Here is a 24993-nt window from a genome sequence, read left to right as displayed (position 1 = left end):
ATGAAGGAAATTACTAAAATTTGAACCATTAAACAAAGAAATAATATAGATGACAATAATTACCAAGTAGATATTGTATAATAGTTTATCTATGTTTAACTCCCAGAATTTATACTAATTTTTTTTTTCATAGCCAGACAAAAACCATATTGGTTTCGTTACAATTGAAATAAAATTTGCCTTGAGTCATAATTTATTGTAATTCATTTTAAGAACATACCAATATGTTCTCTTAAAATACTGGGATGGGCAAAGTAGGTTTACAGAAGCTTGCATTACATAATAAATAACACAGGAATAAACTGTTTTGCATATTCACAAAACCTACTTTTGTTTATGCTTGTATATGCATTGGAACATATTTGTTAATATTTGAATCCAAGTAGAAATAATAAATTGTAATGGTAGTTTAACAAAAAATATATGGAATGACAGACAAAAGAAAATATGAATAGGTACATGAATTGTTTTCAGACTAAAATAGTAAAACAAAGTTGTTCATTTATGTTTACAACCACTTTTGGCTTTCCAAGTAACACTGATCTATATTTTATTCTCTTAAACAGACGGAATCTCAAAAGTTCCTCTGATGGATTTAGCATATGACATTGTTATCACCTATTTTATTGGCAACATCATTATTATCTCATTATAAATATTCAGATAACTTAAGTAGAACGTCATATAATTTGTAATTAAATTTTATGTATGTATTATTCACAGTCCAAACAAGAAAATGAAATGACTCTAAGTACATATTTAAATTGACCAAATTTAGTGTAGGGCATTGATTACACAAACAATAGGGTTGCTGAGAAGTCAAAACAATGGACTGTCATTAACCCCTACAAGACACTGGTAGGAAGCAGCAGAAAGTTGCTGCGGGAACAGAGAGAGACAGCACTGTTACTGAAGTTCAAGTCTGGAATCAAATGGTGAAAGCTAAAAAAGGCAACAACAGCCTGCCTGGCTAGGGATAGAGTTGTAATAGTCATAGCACTGGAAGTAGAAAGAGGAGAGACACCGTAGCTTCTCCTTACTTCTACTTCCAGTTTCCTGCCAGTGTTTCCATTTCCAGGAAAACTTGAAGCCACCTGAATTGGGAGCCTAGAAAGAGATGCCTCAGCCATGTGCTGGAGTCTCAGGCTCATGCAACTTCCTTATGCCTTCTAAACAGTCTTGAGTTTAATATTTTATGAACTATTTTCATACTGTAAAAGATTTCTGCTGAAAACTCAATGTTATGTTCTGGTATTTCAGATAATATCAAATAATTCTGATAATCAGTTCAGTCCATATCTTTTATATATCCCACAGTCAAATATCACTCTTTCTACTAGGCAAAAATGAAATTTAAGTACTGGTTATCAGCTGAAGTTGTGTGGCTTTATCTTGAAACTTAGGGATCTTTTGGAATTTGCAAATGCATTTATTTACCAAAGCCATTTTAAGGACCTTTAGATCTACTGGTTCCTAGGATCTCAGTGTCCTGAAAAAAAAATTTTTTTAATGAGATGAGGGGAGGCAGAGACAGACTCCTACATGTGCCCTGACTGGGATTCACCCAGCAAGCCCACTAAAGAGTGATGCTCTGCCCATTTAGGGCCCTTTCTCCATTGCAACCAGAGCCATTTTTTAGTGCCTGAGAAGGAGGCCATGGATCCATCCTAAGCACCCAGGGCCAATTCGCTCTAATCGAGCCATTGCTGCAGGAGGCGAGGAGAAGAGAGAGAAGTGAGAAGGAGGAGGATGGGCACTTCTTCTCTGTGCCCTGATCAGGAATCAAACTTGAGACAGTCACATGCCAGGCCAACGCTGTCCTGAAAGTTTGTATGATAGCTTGGAATTACTTCAAAGCCTTCCCTTTCTTATTCTGGGCTCTTCTTTTTTTAAATTTTTATTTATTTATTCATTTTAGAGAGGAGAGAGAGGGAGAGGGAGAGGGAGAGGGAGAGGGAGAAGGAGAGGGAGAGGGAGAGGGAGAAGGAGAGGGAGAGGGAGAGGGAGAGGGAGAGGGAGAGGGAGAGGGAGAGGGAGAGGGAGAGAGAGAGAGGGAGAGGGAGAAAGGGGGAGGAGCAAGAAGCATCAACTCCCATATGTGCCTTGACCAGGCAAGCCCAGGGTTTTGAACCAGTGACCTCAGCATTCCAGGTCAATGCTTTATCCACTGTGCCACCACAGGTCAGGCCTGGGCCCCTCTTATAAGTAGCAATGTATTATGGGTTCCCTGGGAAATGGATCAGAACTTTTTTTTTTATATCCAATAAAGATTCAACAATTAATGTAAAACCATATTCTTTATTTTAAACGGGACATTCTAACAATACCCAGAATACATGTCTTCTGTTAAATTTACTGATGGGATAAGCACTTGAATTTTCATTGGATTTGTCTGATATATATGTTCCTTACACTGGCTCTTGCTACTTGGTATTCACTGAGTTTAATCGGATTCTATATCATTTATACTATTGGTTTACTTCAAGGGTAAAGATCAAAGAACAATCTCATTACTGACTAAGTTTTTACCAAAAGTCTTTACTATATACTTAGATTATCTTAACTTTCTTTTTCTAGTCAAGAGCAATTGTAAAAAGTTATCAAGGAGAACACAGAAGTTGAAAAATGTCTAACACTTTTTGTAGAAATAGTCATGTAGCTAATTTCTTAAAACAGGTCATTTAACTATAAGAAACCTTATCTTAAGGGAGGAAAATGTAATTATCCCAGTTAGGAGAAATGACTGGCTTAAAATGAGAGATATTTTAGATAAATATTAAGAGGTTAAAAAACTGTATTTGTGACTGCTTTTCTCAACAGATTTGTAGAGTTATTGGTTGTTATAAAGTTTAGAATTTGTCTCCTACCTTTACACCTGGATGTGATTAGGCCAGTCTTCTAGATAATGTCTCTGGATTAACCTAAAGTCACAGTTAGTACCCCTATTACTTCTATAAAAATCTCTTTTGCCATGTAATGAGGAACAACTTATTGTTGCAGGAAGTGAAACCCAATGGAGGATATCAGTAGATGCTCAGACAACTTAATTAATAGAGGAAAGAGAATTTATTAGTAGCTGGCAGAGCACGTGAAGTTAGTAGCACCAAAGCACAAACTCCCCAAATTAGATTTTCTTACGATTATAATACCTTTACAGTATCCAAGCAATGGGCATATGATTCTTTTTTTTTTTTTTTTTTTTTTTTTTTTTTTTTTTTTTTCATTTTTCTGAAGCTGGAAACAGGGAGAGACAGTCAGACAGACTCCCGTATGCGCCCGACCGGGATCCACCCGGCACGCCCACCAGGGGCGACGCTCTGCCCACCAGGGGGCCATGCTATGCCCATCCTGGGCGTCGCCATGTTGCGACCAGAGCCACTCTAGCGCCTGAGGCAGAGGCCACAGAGCCATCCCCAGCGCCCGGGCCATCCTTGCTCCAATGGAACCTTGGCTGCAGGAGGGGAAGAGAGAGACAGAGAGGAAAGCACGGCGGAGGGGTGGAGAAGCAAATGGGCGCTTCTCCTGTGTGCCCTGGCCGGGAATCGAACCCGGGTCCTCCGCATGATTCTTTTGTTTAACATTTCCCAGGACTCAAGGAGAGGGGAGGGGGAGTTTCAGTGGGGCCAGCAAGGAGCAAGAGGTTTCCAGATCACTGGTGGTAGCTATATACAGATCCTACTTTTCTTACTTTGTTTTGCAAGTGGCTCCAAGCAACCATTTAGTGAACTATGGGATATAGTTAATTTATAACTGGCTGACTCAGTTAACCCTGCTGACATTTTTCCATTGTATTCTTCTAGTTTCTTCCCTCTCAAGAGAGAAGGGAGACTTGCTCCCTTCTCATTATCATAATCATAGATTTCACCCACACGTAAGGGGAGGAGATTATAGAAGGGTGAGGGTCACTGGGGTCATTTTAGTGTTCAGGCTACCACAGTTCATTCCTTTTTGGTTTTTCTCTCTTAAAGTTAATATCTATTTGAAAAGGATAACTTTATAATAATTTTTGTTCACTATTCCTCCTCTGCTTGAATGTAGAAGGCAAGATAACCATTAGGATGTCAGAGTGAACAAGTTTTGTGGCATTTCAAGTTCAGTTCTGCCAGAGATTATGGATGACACATTTTATATTTTCTTTTTTTCCAGTGAGAGGAGGGGATGCAGAGACTGATTCCTGCATGTGCCCCAACAGGGGTCCACCTGGCAAGCCTACTAGGGGGTGATGTGCTGCCCATCTGGGGTCCTTGCTCTATTGCAACCAGAGCCATTTATTAGTACCTGAGGCAGAGGCCATGGAGCCATCCTCAGTGCTTGGGGCCAACTTGCTCTAATTGAACCAGGGCTGCAGGAGGGGAGGAGAAGAGAGAGAGAGAAAGAGAGAGAGAGAGAGAGAGAGAGAGAAGCAAGAGAGGGAGGGGTGAAGAAGCAGATGGATGTTTATCCTATGTGCCCCGACTGGAAATCAAACCCAGGACTTCCGTACACTGGGCCAACACTGTAACACTGAGCCAACTGGCTAGGGTAGATGACATATTTTCAAAGGTCAACTGTTTACATGGAGATTAGGAAGGGATTTCCCAAAACAAGATTTGTTTATTTTCAAAATGATCTATCCCATCTCTTCTGATTGGCTATTTCTGGTATTATTGGGAAAGAAACCAGAAATTAAATGAAGTTTTAATATTTATATAGAAGTAAGGTTTTTCTTGAAAAAGGCATAAGCCAAGGACAATATATGTGCTTTTAAAGATAGCTTATGGTGACATTTTTATGTCTCTTTTATATGACCACAGGCCTGCCTAATATTTATGAAACCTTCCAAGTAGCTAGAAACCAGGTTAAAAGTTGTTTTTCTTTAAGATTCATTAGGATGTTAGAAATATGATCAAAATAAAAAGTAGAATTCTGATCCTGATTCCAAAATATTTTCATAAAATTCCAAGTAGTAGTTTCCTCTTACCAAAATATAACTTCAGTGTCTTCAAACTAATGAGAATAGCCTTTTCATTTTTTTATATTTATTTATTAAGTGAGAGGTAGGGATGCAGGGAAGCAGAAAGAATCTCACATGCTCCCTGACTGGGATCCACCCAGCAAGCCCCCTATAGGGCAATGCTCTGCCCATCTGGGGCTGCTACTCCATTGCTTGGCAACTAAGTTATTTCAGCACCTGAGGTGAGGCAATGGAGCCATCTCAGTGCCAGGGGCCAAGTTGTTCAAACCATTTGAGCCATAGCTTCAGGATAAGAAGAGAGAGAGAGAGAGAGAGAGAGAGAGAGAGAGAGAGAGAAGGGGAGCGGGAGGGATGGAGAAGCAGATGATCACTTTTTCTGTGTGCCCTGACCGAGAATTGAGACTTGGGCTTCCACACACCAGACTGATGCTATACTGCTGAGCCAAATGGCCAGGGCCAAGAATAGCCTTTTCTTACCTTTGAGACATAAGGCCTTGAAAAATATCTAAAGCACTGAGTGCTGTTTATTGAGTGAAGAGTTAGACAAGGGAAAAGGTAAAGGTACTTAGTAAATATATAAAAAAATCTAGAAGAGTAGAGCTGAAGGGAACAAAGAAAATTTGAGAAAAAATGTATTTGTAGGTCCTCAACTATTGGTTGACCATCTCCCACAAAAAGTTAAGAGTAAGATAGCTACATGTTCCAGGCTCAGTTGTCATAAAAAGAAAGAAATGGGCTAACAGTACTGGTGGGTTTAAAAAGCAACCTTTCCCCCAGTAGTCATATGAACAATTGCCATCATGTTATTCTAAAGTGGTAAGAATTCACAGTAGACACCCTTTAAGTTAGGTAAAAGAATTAAGACATTAATAGTTTTATATTATTGTGATTCATATTCCTATCTTGAAAATAATTTGATTAGACAAGTATACACATTTCCCATACATTAAACTTAGAAAAACTCATAAACCATATTATCTGACTAAACACACATTATTTTTTTTCAATTAGATACTTAAGAGTGGACCCTGGCCAATTGGCTCAGTGGTAGAGCATGGGCCAGGCATATGAATGGCTACGTAGCCTCTGCCTCAGGCACTAAGGAAAGCTCTGTTGCTGAGCAATGGAGCAACTCTCCCAGATGGACAGAGCATCACCTGATATGGGGCTTGCTGGTTGGATCCCCAGTTGGGTGCTAGCAGGAGTCTGTCTCTGCCTCCGTATTTCTCACTTAATAAAAAAGTAAAATAAATAAAATTTTAAAAAAGATACTTAGGAGTGTTTTTCAAAGCATGCATTAATCATTTAAAATAAAACTTCACTATTCATTCACAAAAGCTATCAAATTTGCTCCTAGATTTTGTTCTGAATAGGTCCTTTTACTCTTTTGTCTGGCAAAACCAAAAGTGGTGCAGAGTTTTCCAATAAAGCAAAGACAGAATCAGATGCATATTCATAAAATAACTGAGCAAAACAAGCTGGATAAGCAGAAATACATTGCCAAGCCGATTCTATGTCAAGCACAGCTCTGACAAGGCAGCCAGGTATGGTAGAGCTCCCACTGACGTGGCCCTATTTTAAGCAAGGCCCAGAGCTTGTGAAGAGTCCATTATTTCTTCATATTTTAATTCAATAGAAACAGAACAAAGCAGATTCCAATTCCATCAGCAAACTAGGTAGAGCCGAACTGAAAGGATTTACACAGGCAAATATGACAAGCAAATTGAATCTTTGAGAGAGGGTGATAGAAAGCAAGAGGGCCTATTATTTTTTATTTTATTTTATTTTAATTTCCTATTTGATTAAAATAAATTTCAAATTATCCAAGAGAAACAAATTAGACTTTCCAAGATCAATTTAAAATTTGGCAGAAACACGCAAGGCAGGAGTTCAAACAGTAACACCAGCCAGAAAGTGTTAAGATTTTATAAAATAATTTAGATTGTCTAAATTCTAATAAATTGTATAGCTAAATATTGTATGTATAAACTGTCTCAAATATTTTCACTTTCCAAATTTTATTTTACTTCACAGTTATTATAGAAATTTTTTATTAAAAATTTGAGTTTCTTATCAAATCAATATTTGTGTATGTGTGTGCTTTCTGTTTATAACTTTTTGAGGACTTGTCTCCCTAGATCTAATTAAAATTTTAAATTGTTTTTTCCAAAGTTAACATTAGCACATGTATATTTTTTAAAAGAATTATTATCAATTTAATCTAATTTTAACATTAAGTTTACTTCTTTATAATTATTTAGATATAAGCTGGTTAAATATTTCTAAAACTGAGAGCTTTGACCCAGCTCCCTTGGGAAGCATAGATAGACCCAGATCTTTGTTATCACCTAAAATATGCAGTGCAAGAGAATCTTCAAACTAACTCTATGTGGCTCATAGCCCACACTTCTTGCTAACTGCTTTTTGCCAAAAATTTGTTAGTTTACCAGTCTCATGGTTCAGAAGAACATCATCACAAAAACCAGACAGACATAAAACCAGAAAAATGTGTATTAGCTTCATAATATTTTGTTATTAACATACTGAGAAATGATAATACAAAAAAAACGATGCATGAATAATTGTTGGCATCACATTGAAGATAATTATTAAGAAATGGTATCTTGGGAAGTCAACAACAAAGCTATTGAATTTGGAATTTTACACGTTTGGTTTATTTGCTTCTAACTTTCCTGCACATTGTGTGTCCTTGAAGGGATAACATGTAAATATACAGAAATGTGCTTCACATGCCACATTAAAAGAGATAAGGATGATTTATAGAGAATGACTCAGAAAATACAATATTTTACAGAGAGTAGTCAGAGACTACCTCACGTAGAACATGCATGTGGGCAGAGAGCTGATGAACCATGAAGACAGAAGAAAGTCTTGTATATGCCTTAAGGGAGGATTACAGAAAAGTTGGGAGCAAGTTCAAGGATTCTGACATATAAAACTTGGTAAAATCAAAGAACACCTAACAGATTGTTAGTGCTAAAAGTAGAAACACGAGAAGGAGAATGGTTATATTTAGTTAAAGGTAGATGGTGATGATCAACTTATATTTATATAAATATTTATGTTGAATATTTCTTCTTAGCACCATTATTTCAATTTAAGTTAAATGCTCTCCACATTGGAAAAACTTAAGTTCTAGAAAAATCAACTTTCAATATCAGGATATGTTTTCTTATATAAATTATACATATACTTTCTGAATTCAATTGTACAGATATACTACTCTCAAAAATTAGGGGATATTTCAAAATGAATATGAAGCTATAAAATATCCCCTACTTTTTGTGAGCAGTATAGTTTATAATATGTACAAATAAATTATATATAGATATAGATATAGATATAGATATAGATATAGATATAGATATAGATAGATATAGATATAGATATAGAGATAGATATAGATATAGATAGATATAGATAGATGTGTGTGTGTGTGTGGGTGTGTGTGTGTGTGTGTCCTGAATTCAATTCAACAGAAAAATAATTAAAAAGTTAGATGATACTTTCTGTCTTGTATCTGTTAGGTTTAGGTTCAGGGCTCCTTTAAATCCAGAGCCCCTTTAAAACTCAAATTTACCTCACCCAACTTCCCACTAGGGTTCAAAACAGAACATTCTCATCCCCCACTCTGAGGTTGTAGTTAATTTGCTTGCTATTCTCTCTCTTAATGGCTTCCTGACCTTCACTTTGAAATGTAGCAAAAAGACTACCTTTACAGAAATGTCAGAGAAAGCTTACATTGGGGAGGGACCTGACAATTAGGGGAGTTTAAATCACAGTGGTTTTTGTAAAAAGCTGAGCCACAGGCCCAGAGACACCAGGACCCAGCTGTTCCTGGGAGATTCCCGAACTCTAGGCTGTCTACAAAATTTACCAAGAACACCAGATAGGACCATGTTGATTAGGTCTGTGTTACATCAGAAAAAAATACTTACAAAGAAGATGTTTCTGCAGCTAAATCCCCCTCCGCCGGCTCACCATCAAGTCAGTGACCAAGGTCACAAACCCAGATATGCTCATCTGAGTATGTCCAGGTGCAGGCAACCCCACGCCAGGAAATGCCTGCAGCAACTCCTATATCTAAGGTGACCTCCTGAAGCCCAGGGCTGACATCCTTTGCTGGTCTCAGCCAGCTTGCACCCAAGTACTTTTAAAATAAATTTCCATTTTGGAACACACTAGCCTTGTGTTTTTGGTTCAGCCCGCAGTTTTCACCTTGCAGGCTCCACATTAAAAAAAGGTATGAATCTAACAATAGCCTTTAATTCTTCTTTTAACCCTTTCTTATTTGTGAAGTAACTGACATATTCTTCGGGTGTTCTTTCATGTCATTTAGAACAGATTATGTATCTTCATAACTTCTTTAGACTACAAACATTTTATGTGATTATAAAATTTGTTTCAGTGAAGGTATTATTAAAGGAAATAAATATTTGAAAACATCTTTAAGGCCTTATTTCTTATTTTTTCTTCTAATTATACAAATATATATTAGAATTTTTAATTTTTTTAGAAATTTTAAAATTACAGAATAGTTATAAGAATAATAAAAGAGCTCCGATTGACTCATTACCTAGCTTACAGTAAAATGTTGGCATTTTACTGTATTTTTCTTATCATTTCCTCCCTGTGTATGTGTGCATGCGTATATAACATTGTGACCTACTTGAGAGTGAGTGGCAGATATGACACCACTTTACCCTTAAATATTTAAGTGCATATTTTCTATAAAAAGGCACTTTCTGCATAAACACAATGTAATTACCAATTGTACAAACAATCAACTAATTGTTTCTTTAGAGAGAAGAGCAGTTATTTTGAAGAGTGTACCTTAACTAGGGTTTCACTGATGTTTCCTCATTATTTATGTGATACATTTTTTTACAAGGATATCACAAAAGTGTGATGTTTCTTGCAGCGAATATCAGAAGACACAATTCTGAATTGTTCCCTTGTGGTGATGTTAATTTTAATCACTTGCTTAAAGTTATATGGCTACCCTTCTCCAACTGTAGTTTACTACTGTTTCCTTTTGTATTAGAGGGCAGATATTTTGAAACTATGTAGATATACTGTTTCGCATCAAACTTTTGTGTATTTATTTTAGCATCTATATGATATTTACATTAACTAAGTATTAGAAGTAAGATTACAAAAGAATGATTTTTTTAAAAATCTCAAATTCTGTGTTTTTAGTTAGTATTATATTATAAAGAAAGGTTTTGCTTCTCCCTGTAATTTTTTTCACCAACCCAAGTCTCCATCCATCACCATTTATTCCCTACACCCTCCTTCACTTCCCTACCTCCCAACTCCCTCCAGCAACTACAAAACTGTTGTCCCTATCCATGAGAGCTTTCTTTTTCTTTTCTTTTTTTGCCCAATCCCTCTACATCCCACAAGTTCCACGCCAAACAGCTATCAGTCTATCTGTCTCTATATCTAAGTGTCTGTCTCTGTTTTGCTCATTAGTTCATTTTGTTCATTAGATTCCTCATGATTGAAATCATATGCAGTTGGCTGGAGTGTCGTGTGCAGAGGTTGCCAGTTTGATTCTCAGGTCAGGACATATACAGAAGCAGATCCTTGTTCCTGCCTCTCTCAAAAAAAAAAAAAAAAAAGAAAAAGAAAAAGAAAAGAAAAAGAAAGGAAGAGAAAAAACCAAATCATATGATACTTGTTTTTCTCTGACTGTCTTTCTTCACTTAGCATAATGTTCTCCTGGTCTGTCACAAAGAGTAAGATTTTCTTCTTTTTTAAAGTTGAGTAGTAAGTAGTCCATTGTGTAAATGTATCACAGCTTTTTTATCCACTCACATTCTGACGGACACTTGGGCTGCTTCCAAATTTTAGCCATTGTAAATACACTACAATAAACATATGGATGCATATATTATTTCAAATAAGTGTTTCAGATTTCTTTGAATATAATCCCTGGGATTGCTGGATTATAAGGCAGGTTAATTATTTATCTTTAAGGTAATTCCATCCTACTTTCCACAGTGGCTACACCAATCTGCATTCCCACCAACAGTGCACAATGTTTCCCTTTTATCCACATCCTCACCAACACTTGTTATTTGTTGATATATTGATGATAGCCATTCTGACAGGGATGAGGTGATATCTCATTGTGTTAATTCACATTTCTCTGATGATTACTGACTTTAAGAATCATTTCATGTGTGCCATTTGTATGTTCTCTTTGGAGAAATGTCTATTTAGGTCCTTTGCCCATTTTTAATTAGATTTTTTTTATCTCTTTGGTGTTCAGTTTTCTAAGTTCTTCATAAGTTTTGAATATTAAGCCCTTATAAAATGTGTCAGTGAATATGTTCTCCCATTCAGTAGATTGTCTTTTCATTTTGTTAACAGTTTTCTGTGCAAAAACACTTTAGGTGATGTGATCTCATTTTTAATTTTTTCCTTTGTTTCTTGCCTGAGGAGATATATCAGAAAAAAATATTGCTACAAAAAATATTTGAGATTTTATCGCCTAAGTTTTCTTTTAGGATTTTTATGATGTTAAGTCTAATATTTGTCTTTAATCCATTTTCAGTTTATTATTTTGAATGGTGTAAGAAGGTGGTATAGGTAAATAAATTAATATTATTATAAAATCTAAGATTCTTATTAAATTTAATAGATTATTATTTACATCAAAGCTAAAGTCATCACAGATTTGGTCAGTGGGAGCCCTTCGAGCTGGCTCCTATATCCCTCTGACATACACATATCATTCTTTTTCTTGCTGAACAAAAAACACCTTTTATTTATTTATTTTAAATTACATATCATTCTTTGAGCATTTCCTTACATTTTAGTATATTATCTACTTTTTCTTAGTTTGTGATGTCATATTTTTCAGCCTCATCCTTATTTTCTGTCCCATTCCTGGGAAATAGCCACCCTAACGGGGCCCTGTATTTTTTAGTGTAGAATTCTAATAAAAATCAAGACATCAACCTTAGGTCTATTCATGGCTATTAGGGTTTCATTGCTTCTAAATATTCTCATTGGAGAGAACTAAGGAAAAAAAAGTAGACATATACATATATGTATGTATGTATAATCATATGTATATCTATATATCTGCATATCTGTCTATCAACTATGTACCTACCTACCAATTTAATAAATCCTGGGTTCACAGTGATACCTCTAAATTCAACTTAACATCAAAAGTTTTTTCTATATATTTACTTTTCCATACATGTAGCTTTCTTCTTTGACTGGGAGAAACCTGGGCTCTCAAAATACTCAAAATATATAAATAATCAAACAAATAAACAAAAACTACTGCAAGCAAACTTCCTAATCAGAGCTCAATATTTATTTATACCTTTCTTTTGCATTTTGCTTAAGGATTTTATTAGGTAAATTTCTCTTTGAAATTTTTAAAAAATGCCCCTGTAACTTTAAAAATATTTAGATTTTCTTTCTTTATAGTGTAAGTCAATTAATTAAAACAGCAATACAGAAATGTAACTTAAAGTCTTTCTGAGTTTGTATGAGTAAAAGTTAATTCAAATAACCTAAATTTTTATCTGCACATAAACACATCAAATCTTATTAAAATTTATCTCTGTGCATTTGAACATGCATTTCAGATTCCATGACCTTTGAAGAATATGGGGGTACCTTGAAAGAAATCAAAAACCAGTCTGGCTGTGAGAATTTTAAAGGATTCTCTTGGCATTAAGAAAATTTAGAAAAGTCTCCAGGCATTTTTAAATTTCCTTTGATATTATAAAGTTAATGTTATATTGTGGAAGTTTAGGCTGTATATATCCCCAATCCTAGCTCCCTAGTGCACATATAATGAAGATGGCTTTCAGGGCAGGGTGGGGAGCAAAGTTTCACTTTGAATTTATAACTTAACTACATATCTTAATCTTTACCCAATACCAGAAAATCCCATGTCACTTAAAATAATGTGGGGTAAATATTTTTGAGAAAATCAGCCTGCTGCTGTATCATATATCTTACTTGGGAAATGTTTATTTAGCTCTACATTTTTTTTTTTTTCTGAAGCTGGAACCAGGGAAAGACAGTCAGACAGACTCCCGCATGCGCCCGACCGGGATTCACCCGGCATGCCCACCAGGGGCGACGCTCTGCCCACCAGGGGGTGATGCTCTGCCCCTCCGGGGCATCGCTCTGCCGAGACCAGAGCCACTCCAGCGCCTGGGGCAGAGGCCAAGAAGCCATCCCCAGCACCCGGGCCATCTTTGCTCCAATGGAGCCTTGGCTGCAGGAGGGGAAGAGAGAGACAGAGAGGAAGGAGGGGGTGGGAGTGGAGAAGCAAATGGGCGCTTCTCCTATGTGCCCTGGCCGGGAATCGAACCTGGGTCCCCCGCACGCCAGGCCGATGCTCTACCGCTGAGCCAACAGGCCAGGGCCTTAGCTCTACATTTTTTACTAAGATTTTCTCTCCAAAGTTCAGAACTGATAAATCATATAGTTGTCCAGAATTATCATCTAATTAACATAAAAATAAGAGGAAAATTGAATACAAAATAGCAAAAAGTATCAGATGCAAAAGTAATCACTGGGAAGTCTATTTATAAGTTAAAAAAAAATCAATTGAAATTGTTTACATTGGTTCTGGCTGGTGGCTCAGTGTCTAGAGCATTGGCTTGGCATATGGACATCCCAGGTTTAATTCCCAGTGAGGGCACACAAGAGAAGCAACCATCTGCTTCTTACCCCTTCCCTCTCCACCTTCTCTCTCTCTCTGCCCCTCTTGCAGCCAATGGCTTAAGTGATTCGAGCTGGCCCAGGTACTGAGGATAGTTCATTTGGTCAGCTTGTCAGCCACAGGTACTAAAAATAGCTTGGTATTCAAGCACCACCCCGAGATGGGGTTGCAGAGAGGATCCCAGTCAGGGTGCATGCGGAGTTTGCTTCACTATCTCCCCTCCTTTCACCTAAAATAAAATGCTTACATCTACCATTTTTGGCTGAAAAGCAAGAATTATATGCATGTATTTATTTTTATTGTTGCCATAAGAAGTCATCACAAATTTAGTGGCTTAAAACAATACAAATTAATTATGTTACAGTTTTGGAAGTCAGAATCTGAAATGGGTTTCACTGACTAAAAGCAAGAATATAGCAGGATAGCACTACTAGAGGTTCTAGAAAAGAGTCCATTTCCTTGCCTTAACAGGTTTTAGAAATATTCTGTTATCCTTGACTCATAGTCCCTGCTTCCATCTTCAAAGCTAATACCATAGCATCTTCAAATCTCTTTTAACTCTCTTTAGCCTCATTCGTCCATTTTGAAGAACCTTTGTGATTACATTGACCCCTCCCAAATAATTTTCCTATCTCAAAATCAACTGATTTGTAACCTTAATTCCATTCAAAGCCTTAATCAGTAAAAGAAGGTTATTTTTGGTCTCAGCTTTTAGGACTTATATTTTATGAGATTCCTGAAAATTTCTATTCTGTTTTTACCATTGAGGATAGCAAAGTGGTAATGTTGATTTTCTTTCTTTTCTTTTTTTTTAAACCAGAGAGATAGAGAGTGACAGAGAGAGAAACAGATAGGGACAGACAGACAAGAAGGGAGAGAGATGAGAAGAATCAGTTCTTCATTGCAGCACTTTAATTGTTCTTTGATTGCTTTCTTATATGTGCCATGGCCAGGGGGCCTACAGCCAAGCTGGTGACCCCTTGTTCAAGCCAGTGATCCTGGGCTCACGCCAGTGACCTTGGGCTTCAAGCCATTACCCTCTGGGATCAAGCCAGCGACCATGGGGTCATGTCTATGATCTCACACTCAAACCAGAGACCCTGTGCTCAAGCCGGGGTCTTGAGCCCACCTTGGGGCTTTGAACCTGAGTCCTCAGCATCCCAGGCTGATACTCTAACCACTGCACCACCACTTGGTTAGGTGGTAGTGTTGATTTTCACTTCAGTGTGATTATTGCTATGTTTCCTAGAGGAAGCATTCCTCTGACTCGGCAGAGCTCTAATGAGAGAAAAAAGTAGTCAAAGTATTACACTTAGGACATTAGGTTTAATAATGAGCAATATAATTTATCTTTCTAACATTGGGTGTCTTCTGTACCTGTACCCTGGTTGTAGATGAAAGAGCACTATATATTGGGCACTGGTTCAAAGTATAGAAAACATTATATAGGAGAGCACCCAACTATGTAAACTGTTGTCTTCTAGCTGACAGTTATTGAATCAATAGGCCATTTAAGCATTTTGTCAGACCAGCCACTTTTCATGATGTTAATTTCAATAAATTCAATATGAGTGAGTTTTTTTGCCTTACTGATTTGCTACAAAACAATTATTTTTGCAAAATAAGTTCCTTAGTATGAGGTGCTTATTACCAAGGCCCAGTAATTGCTCAGGTATATATATAAATGTGTATACTAACCAATTTACATCAACTCATGTGGTAAACAAATTATTTCATCTTCTATCTATAGTTAAATGATGCTGGTAGCACAATATTTTACAAAGGGTAAAAGTTCTTAAAGATACAGGGCAAAATTATATACTTTCATAGAGTTCAAATCAATACTCCAGCCATGGGATTTAAATCCTTGACTATCTTATTAGAATCAGTTAGAATAAGAATAAATTTTAAATGAAAATCATTTAAATAAGTATTTCACCAGGCTCAGAGCAAGCCAATATAGGAGCTATGATACTTAAGTGGAAATCAATAGAGAGATAATTGGTGAAGAAACACATATGCCTTCTTTAAGAGATCAACAAAAAGCTTCAAAGCTTAGTCCCTTGTTGAAAGCTTTGCTAAAGAAAAAAAAAAAAACTCTTAGAAGACGACAGCTTAAATGCAGTGATCAGATGTAACATGATAAGATAGGCACATGAAAGCATTTCATATGTGAAGCACATGTCATGATGAAGCACTTTGCCAGAGATGAGAACTACAAAGACCTTACTAAGGAGAGAGGTACTGATTCAGGGACAGATCTTTATATGTCAAAATTGTATATGTAAAATAGAGATCCTGGCTTATCAGGAAGAATATTTAGGAATGCACATTTATTCTATTTATATCAATAATGGTATTCCATAATATGATTTAGTATTCTAATGTATATGGGAATCTAAAGTGTATGATTCAACTAAAAAAATATTTCCAGGAAAAACACACAACCCAAAATTAATATATGAATTCATATATTGTTTTTATTATCAACTTTTATCTTTTTTATTCATTTCATGAATAAAGATACCTTCCATTCACTGAATTTACACTCAAAATAACTTTCAAAGAACTTTCAAGCATATTTTTCTCTTTAATTACACAGCAACTTATGGCGGTAGATAGGTTTAATTATCCTACTCCTCCTTCTTGGCATTGTATAGAATTATCCGTCCTTATCTTGATTAAGATTATTTTAATAAGTTCAGTGTCACAGAATTAGCATGATAGTTTTCAAAAAAACTAATAAAGTACATACAATTTGATTTTAATGGTGGTTCCTAAAAAGTAAAAAAAAGTATATATCCAGCTCTTATAACCCAATGGGAAGCTATAACACTACCAAAAATATTTGATTACTAAGCTATAAAAATGTTGTAAAGAATAATGTAAATTATGATATTACATTGTAGATATATATTCTTTTTTATTTTTGTCATTTTTAATTAATTTATTGTGTTTACATAAGTTCTAGTGTCCCCCTGAATACATCCTCCCCTCTCCTGTGTTCCCCAGTACATACCCCCCGTCTCCCTCCCCATCGCCTTCCCTATTTCCCTTCAGGACTCTCATCCCATCCTATCAGCCTATCATCCCCTTTCCTTCTGTTTGCTTTCCTTCTGGACCCTTTGATCCCCTCTCTGTCTCTATTCCGCTCCTCAGTTCATATTGTTCGTTAGATTCCTCAGTTGATTGAGGTCATATGATATTTCTCTTTCTTTGCCTGGCTTATGTCACTTAACATAATAGTTTCCAGGTCAATCCCTGTTGTTGCAAAAAATAATATTTCCTTTTTATTCATGGCCCCATAGTATTCCATTGTGTATACATACCACAGCATTTTAATCCACTCATACAGGACAGACACTTAGGCTGTTTCCTGATCTTGGCTATTGTAAACAATGCTGTCATAAACATGGGGGTGCATTATCTTTTGACTCGTTGATGTGGTGTTCTTGGGATATATTTCCAAAAGTGGGATGGCTGGGCCAAAAGGTAGTTTGACTTTTAATTTTTTGAGGAATCTTCATATTGTTTTCCACAGTGGCTGCACCAGTCTGCATTCCCACCAGCAATGCAGGAGGGTTCCCTTTTCTCCACATCCTCACCAGCACTTATTCTGTGTTGTTTTGTTGATGAGCGCCATTTTGACTGGTGTGAGGTGATATCTCATTGTGGTTTTAATTTGCATTTCTCTAATAATTAGTGATGCTGAGTATTTTTTCATATGCCTATTGGCCATCTGTATGTCCTCTTTGGAGAAGTGTCTATTCATTTCTTTTGCCCATTTTTTTTATTGGATTGTTTATTTTCCTGGTATTGAGTTTTACAAGTTCTTTATAAATTTTGGTTATTAATCCCTTATCAGACATATTGTCAAATATGTTCTCCAATTGTGTGGTTTGCCTTTTTATTTTGTTCATATTGTCTTTAGCTGTGCAAAAGCTTTGTAGTTGATGTAGTCCCATTTGTTTATCCTGTCCTGTATATCCCTTGCACGTGGAGATACATCAGCAAATATATTACTGTGAGTGATGTCGGAGAGCTTATTGCCTATGTTTTCCTTTAGGATGCTTATGGATTCATGACTTACAATTAAGTCTTTTATCCATGTTGAGTTTATTTTTGTGAATGGTATAAGTTGGTGGTCTAGTTTCATTTTTTTGCAGGTAGCTGTCCAATTTTCCCAACACCATTTGTTAAAGAGACTGTCTTTACTCCATTGTATGCTATTACCACCCTTGTCAAATATTAATTGTTCATAAAGGTGTGGGTTTATTTCTGGGTTCTCTGTTTTGTTCCATTGATATATATGCCTCTTCTTATACCAGTACCAACCTGTTTTGAGTACAGTGGCCTTGTAGTATAACTTGACGTCCAGAAGTGTGATACCACCCACTTTATTCCTCTTTTTCAAGATTGCTGAGGCTATTCATGTTCTTTTTTGTTCCATATGAATTTTTGAACTATTTGTTCTATATCTTTGAAGTATGTCATTGATATTTTAATAGGAATTGCATTGAGTGTATAAATTGCTTTGAGTAATATGGACATTTTAATGATGTTTTTCTTCCTAGTCATGAGCACGGTACATGCTTCCACTTGTTTATATCTTTCTTGATTTCTTTTATCAATGTTTTATAATTTTCTGAATATAAGTATTTAACCTCCTTGGTTAAATTTACTCCTAGGTATTTTGTTGTTGTTGTTGTTATTGCGATAGTGAAGGGGGTTGTTTTCTTAATTTCTCTTTCAGACATATCATTATTAGTGTATAAAAATGCCTTTGATTTCTGAGTATTAATTTTATATCCTGACCTTGCAGAATTCCTTTATCAGGTCCAGTAGGTTTTTGACTGCAACTTTAGGGTTTTCTATGTATAGTATCATATCATCAGCAAATAATTAAAGTTTTACATTCTCTTGTCCAATCTGGATTCCTTTTATTTCCTCTTCTTTTCTGATTGCTGTAGCTAGAACTATATTGAATAAGAGTGGTTATAGGTGGCACCCCTGCCTTGTTCCTGATATTAAAGGGATTGCTTTTAACTTTTGCCCATTGAATATGATCTTGGCTGTAGACTTGTCATATATGGCCTTTATCATGTTGAGGTATGTTCCCTGTATTCCCGTTTTGCTGAGAGTTTTTATCTTAAATGGGTGCTTAATTTTATCAAATGCTTTTTCTGTATCTATTGATATTATCATGTGGTTTTTGTCCTTCCTTTTGTTTATGTGATGAATCGCATTGATTGATATATGAATATTGTACCAGCCTTGCCTCCCCAAAATAAATCCCACTTGATCATGATGTATGATTTTTTTCATGTATTGCTGGGTCCAGTTTGCTAATATTTTATTGAGAATTTTAGCATCTACATTCATCTGGGATATTAGCCTGTAGTTTTCTTTCTTTGTGTTGTCTTTGCCTGGCTTTGGAATCAGAATTATGCTAGCCTCATAAAAGGAGCTTGGAGTTTTTCTTCCCTTGAATTGTTTGAAATAGCTTGAGAAGGATAGAGGTTAGTTCTTCTTTGAATGTTTGGTAGAATTCACCTGTGAAGCCATCTGGCTCAGGGATTTTGTTTGTTGGGAGGTTTTTTTTTTTTGTATTCTTCTGAAGCCAGAAATGGGGAGGCAGTCAGACAGACTCCCGCATGCGCCCGACTGGGATCCACCCAGCACGTCCACCAGGGGGCGATGCTCTGCCCATCTGGGGCCTCGCTCTGTTGCGACCACAGCCACTCTAGTGCCTGAGGCAGAGGCCATGGAGCCATCCCCAGCGCCCGGGCCATTTTGCTCCAATGGAGCCTCGGCTGCGGGAGGAGAAGAGAGAGACAGAGAGAAAGGAGAGGGGGAGGTGTGGAGAAGCAGATGGGCGCTTCTCCTGTGTGCCCTGGCTGGGAATCAAACCTGGGACTTCCGCACACCAGACTGACGCTCTACCACTGAGCCAACTGGCCAGGGCCGGGAGTTTTTTGATAACTGATTTGATCTCATTTGTTGTAATTGGTTTATTTAGGTTTTCTGATTCTTCCACATTGATTTTTGAAAGATGATATGTTTCAAGAAATTTGTCCATGTCACCTAGGTTGTCTAATTTTTTGGCATACAGTTAGTTCTTCATAGTATGTTCTTATAATCTTTTGTATTTCTGTTGTGTCAGTTGTTATTTCTCCACTCTTACTTCTAATTTTATTTATCTTTTTTTCTTGGTGAGTCTGGTTAAAGGTTCATCAATTCTATTTACCTTTTCTTAGAACTAGCTCCTGGTTTCATTGATCCTCTGTATTTTTTTTTAGCCTCTATGATCTTTATTATTTCCTTCCTTCTACATCCCCTAGGCTTTACTTGCTGGTTTTTTTCTAGTTCTTTTAGTTACAGAATTAAGTTGTTTATTTGAGCTTTTCCTAGCTTCTAAAGGTATGCCTGTAATGCTATGAACCTCCCTTTCAGGACTGCTTTTGCTGTGTCCCACAGATTTTGAGTTGTATATCATTTTCATTTGTTTCAAGGAAATTTTTTATTTCCTCCTTGATCTCATTGTTGTTCCATTCATTGTTTAATAACATGCTATTTAGTTTCCAAGTGTTTGAGTATTTTTCAAATTTTTTTATTGTAGTTGATTTTGTTTCATGCCACTGTGGTCAGAGAAAATGCTTGATATTGTTTTAATCTTCTTAAATTTGTTGAGACCCATTTTATGCCCTTATATGTGGTCTATCCTAGAGAATGTACCATGGACACTTGAGAAGAATGCATATTCTGCTGCTTTAGGGTGAAAAGTTCTGAAGATATCTATAAAATCCAGTTGATCTAGTGTGTCCAATAAGTCTGCTGTTTCTTTGTTAATTTTCTTTCTTGAGGATTTATTATTGATGTTAGTAGGTATTTAAATCCCCTACTATTATAGTATTGCTGTTGATCTCTCCCTTTATGTCCATCAAAATTGGCTTTATATATTTAGGTTCTCCTATATTAGGTGCATAGATATTTATAATGGTAATGTCTTCTGTTGGATGGTTCCCTTTATCATTATGTAGTGACCTTCTTTATCCCTTACTATAGTCTTTGTTTCAAAGTCTATTTTGTCAGATATAAGTATTGCTACCCCAGCTTTTTATTCATTTCCATTGCATGAAATATTTTTTTTCTATCCTTTTACTTTCAGTCTATGTGTATCTTTTGTTTTGATGTGGGTCTCCTGTAGACAGCATATGTACAGGTCCTGTTTTCTTTTCCATTCAGCTACCTTATGTCTTTTGATTGGAGCATTTAATCCATTTACATTTAAGGTTATTATTGATATGTAGTTGTTTATTGCCATTTTTTTCTTTAAATCTATATTCCTCTTTTAATATATATTAAAATGTATAAATTATATATATATATATTATTTATATATATATATATATATTTTATATATTTCCCCTCTTTGTTCTGTCTACAGCAGGCCCCTTAACATTTCTTGTAGCATTGGTTTCATTGTAATAAATTGCTTGAGGGTTTTTTTGTGTGTTTTTTTTTGGTCTGGGAAGCTTTTTATTTCTCCTTCAATTTTAAACAATAGTATTGCTGGAAAAAGAAGTCTTGGTTGTAAGTTCTTGTTCTGCATTTTTTTGCATATTTTTTGCCAAATTCTTTTGGCCTCAAGTTTTCTTTTGAAAAGTCGGATGTCATCTTTATGGGTGTTTTTTTGGAGGTGATTGACTGTTTTTCTCTTACAGCTTTTAATATTCTTTCTTTATCTCTTAGCTTTGGTATTTTGATTATGATATGTCTTGGCTTGGGTCTCTTTGAGTTCTTTTTTAATGGGGTTCTTTCAGCTTTTTGAACTTGTGTGATGCTTTACTGCATCAATTTTGGGAAATTTTCATCTATAATTTCTTTGAAGAGCTTTTCTAGTCCTTGTTCTTTCTCTTCTCCTTCAGGAACCCCTATTATGCGGATATGATTTCACTTCATGTTGTCACAGAGCTCTCTTAGGGTTTCCTTGGAATTTTTGATCCTCTTTTTTTTTGCTTTTCTGCTTCTGTGTTTTCACTTATCTTGTCCTCTAAGTTGCTGATTCAATCTTCTGCTTCATCCAGTCTTCTTTTAATTTTTTTCAGTGTAGTCTTCATCTGATACTGTGTTTGTCATTTCTGCCTGGTTTTTCTTTAGGATTTCTATGTCCTTTTTAATGCTTGCAATTTCTTTATTGAGGTGTTTATTAAGTCCATTTATTGTAGCTTTTAGATCCTTAAGCATCCTAACAATCATTATTTTATACTCTGCATCTGGTAATTTGATTACTTCAGATTCATCCAGGACTTTTTCTGAGGACTTATCTTGTTGAAGCATATGACTTATGCTTCTCTGCCTACCCATTATTTTCTGTATTACTCATAGGCTTCTGCCAGTTGTAATCTCTTTACCTAGTACAGCTGCTTTGAAGTCTTGATTTGTTTATTTTCTTCTCAGTTTTCTTAACTCAGTGGTAATCTTGTTTACTGATCTCAGCAGAAGGCTTATTTGAATCAGGGTCGGTGTGTCTTCTTCTTTGCTCCTTGGTTTTTGAGACCCGTTCTTGTAGTCCAAAGTTGGTTTTACACGCTGATTGCTCCTAAATTAATTTGTAATCCAGTTTGGTGGTGTGAGCTGGGAGTCTGTGCATCTGCCTACTCCACTGCCATCTTCGTGAATCTCAGATATATATTCTTTATAATTTGCACATGCCTTAGCAAATAAGGAGCTTTTGAAGAATGAAGATAAATTGTTTTCTTTTCTCTTTTTAAAATAATTCTCTTAAAGCATTGTGCAAAGACATTGAAAATTTTATAAAGATACGAATCTTAATTCTTTTTCTAATGTTGTTTTAATTACATATTAAACAAATTACTGTAAAGACCTAGTTTTTCCATTTGTATATTAATATTTTTTCTGAATACTCTTTTTAAAATTCCTCATGTTTATAATAATTATTTACTTACAGTGAGAAGGTATAACTTTGTACTTTGATAGCTTCCAGAATAAAAGGATTATTAGCCTTACAGATCTTAAACATAAACTGATACTTCTTCTTATTCTTTAAACACACATAGCACAAGAGGTGTAAATTCAACATTTTCAAAGGGATTCAGTTTATATATCTAACTCTAAAGCTATTCCTTTACCTAGAGTCTGAAGCTTCCCATATATTTAGGCCTTAGAAGCTGAGAAGTAAAAATTTCCATGGAGTGTATGTAAAATTGGCCTTCTGTAGGACCCTTCCTTCACCTACCCATGACTATGCTCTCCCATGTTAATGCAATAAGTTTTTGTGTATAAGAAGTGATTTATTTGGTCCTCATTTTGTGTAAGTTTGATTTCAATCTAGGAGAACAAATTGCAAAATGTAGCTGGACTGTACAATTTATATATTAAGAAAAATCTTCAAGAACTTAAAAAATCTTACAGAATCATAATAAAATTGGAAAGAAACAATAAGAAAATTTATTTTTCAATGGATTGATTTAGTCAGAATTATAAAATATACTTTCTAATTACAAGTAATGAAAGAAAAAATAGGATAAATTTAAATTCACCTCTACATGATGAACTATTATATATTTTTTCTTATTTTCTATGAACAATGTAAGGTTTTCCAAGTGATAGTCAATATGATTTTTAAGTTGTTTAACTCAGAACCACTGTAATAGCTTTAAATATTAGGTAAATATTTTTTTTAATTTCTTTTAGGTACATCCATTTATAGACTGTAATTTACAAAAATCACATTGTTTTGTTGTTTTAATGATTTTTGTATTTTTTAATTTCTAAACATATTTAATGTAAAATCTTAAAAATCTATCATTAAATTATGAAAAGATAAAGGTTATATTGATTATTTTGCACCCCCAAAAAATGCAGTACTGTCACCATGGCAAATTACAAGTTCCTAATATCCATAATAATATATTTTACTCTTCATGATGACAGAAAATAAATATGTTCAAAGCTAACTTCTAGTATAAACTGTTATTTTTTTATGTTGGAAATATACCTTAAGGAAAAAAATAACTGAACATGCAGGATAATTAATATGTTTATTCTTACTAAGTAATTTGCATTTTCTTCAACTGCTCAGGGTTTTAAAACATGCTCACTAAAGTATTAATAGGTAACAAAAAGGTTTCAGAACTTCGCTTTCCCTCTAATTGACAATGACAAATAACTGACTGAAATAAACACAAAAAAATCAACTTTTATTACTCAAAATTCAGATATGTAAGTAGAGAAAATTAGGCTTTCCATTGAGTATTTATTGTTTGTAGCATTTATTTGTCTAAAGTCAATGAATAAACTTTAAAACCACACTAAGACATGGGAAAATTTGTATCAAAATAAGCAAACAAGCAATAAAATTGGACAGATATTATATATTAGCAATAATAGTAAAAAAACTAAATATGCTAATTTTAAATATCTTGCTTTCTTCATTTTGGCTGTCATTTTCAACACAAATTGAAAAACTTGGTTATTGGGTGTTTTCATTAATTACACTTGAAAAAATTGTTCTGTAAATGATATAGTTTTGGTAACTATTTTTTCAAAGATTGAGATTAATGAGATGGTAATTTAAGATGCTCTTGATAGTACAAATGTGGAACTCACTAAATAGTCAGCAAAAAGCATCTATATTCTGATGGAGCATAGACCTCTTAAAAGCCTACTTAAAATTACCTGCTTTTATGCACACTTTCCCCTTGTCTTTTAAATTGCATACTTACCTTGTTAATAACCATGTCAGTAAATGTATTTAGGTATGAGTCACTCTGTGGATCTAAAGGCTGAATCTGATCAATGATTCATCTGTAAACAAGACAAAGCTATCAGTAATCTTACAAATGGACATTTGTATTGGATCCTTTTATGACAGCCATATGTACAACCTATTAATGGGGTAAAAAGGGCATAAATTATTAAGTAATATTAGTGTTTGTGAACTACCTACTTTAGAATTGTATGTCGAAATCATAAGACACTTATGGGATTAGATGCTGCCTCTGTGAATTCTGATTAGTGGAACCATCACTGCATTTACTCACTTACTTTGCCCTCTGTAGTTACCAGGTTGTTTGGTATGCAGTTGTCTTTTAATCTACTTTTAACATTCATCTACTTCCTACAAGCTGTAGAAGCTAAGGTTCTCTCTAAAGCATGAATCTTCTTATGATCTACAGCAGTGGTAGTCAACCTGGTCCCTACCTCCCACTAGTGGGCGCTCCAGTTTTCATGGTGGCCAGTAGTGGAGCAACCAAAATATAAATAAAAAGATAGATTTAACTATAGTAAG

This window comes from Saccopteryx leptura, chromosome 4, assembly GCF_036850995.1.
Source record: "Saccopteryx leptura isolate mSacLep1 chromosome 4, mSacLep1_pri_phased_curated, whole genome shotgun sequence".
Classification (NCBI taxonomy): Eukaryota; Metazoa; Chordata; class Mammalia; order Chiroptera; family Emballonuridae; genus Saccopteryx; species Saccopteryx leptura.
This window is presented reverse-complemented; position numbering follows the sequence as displayed.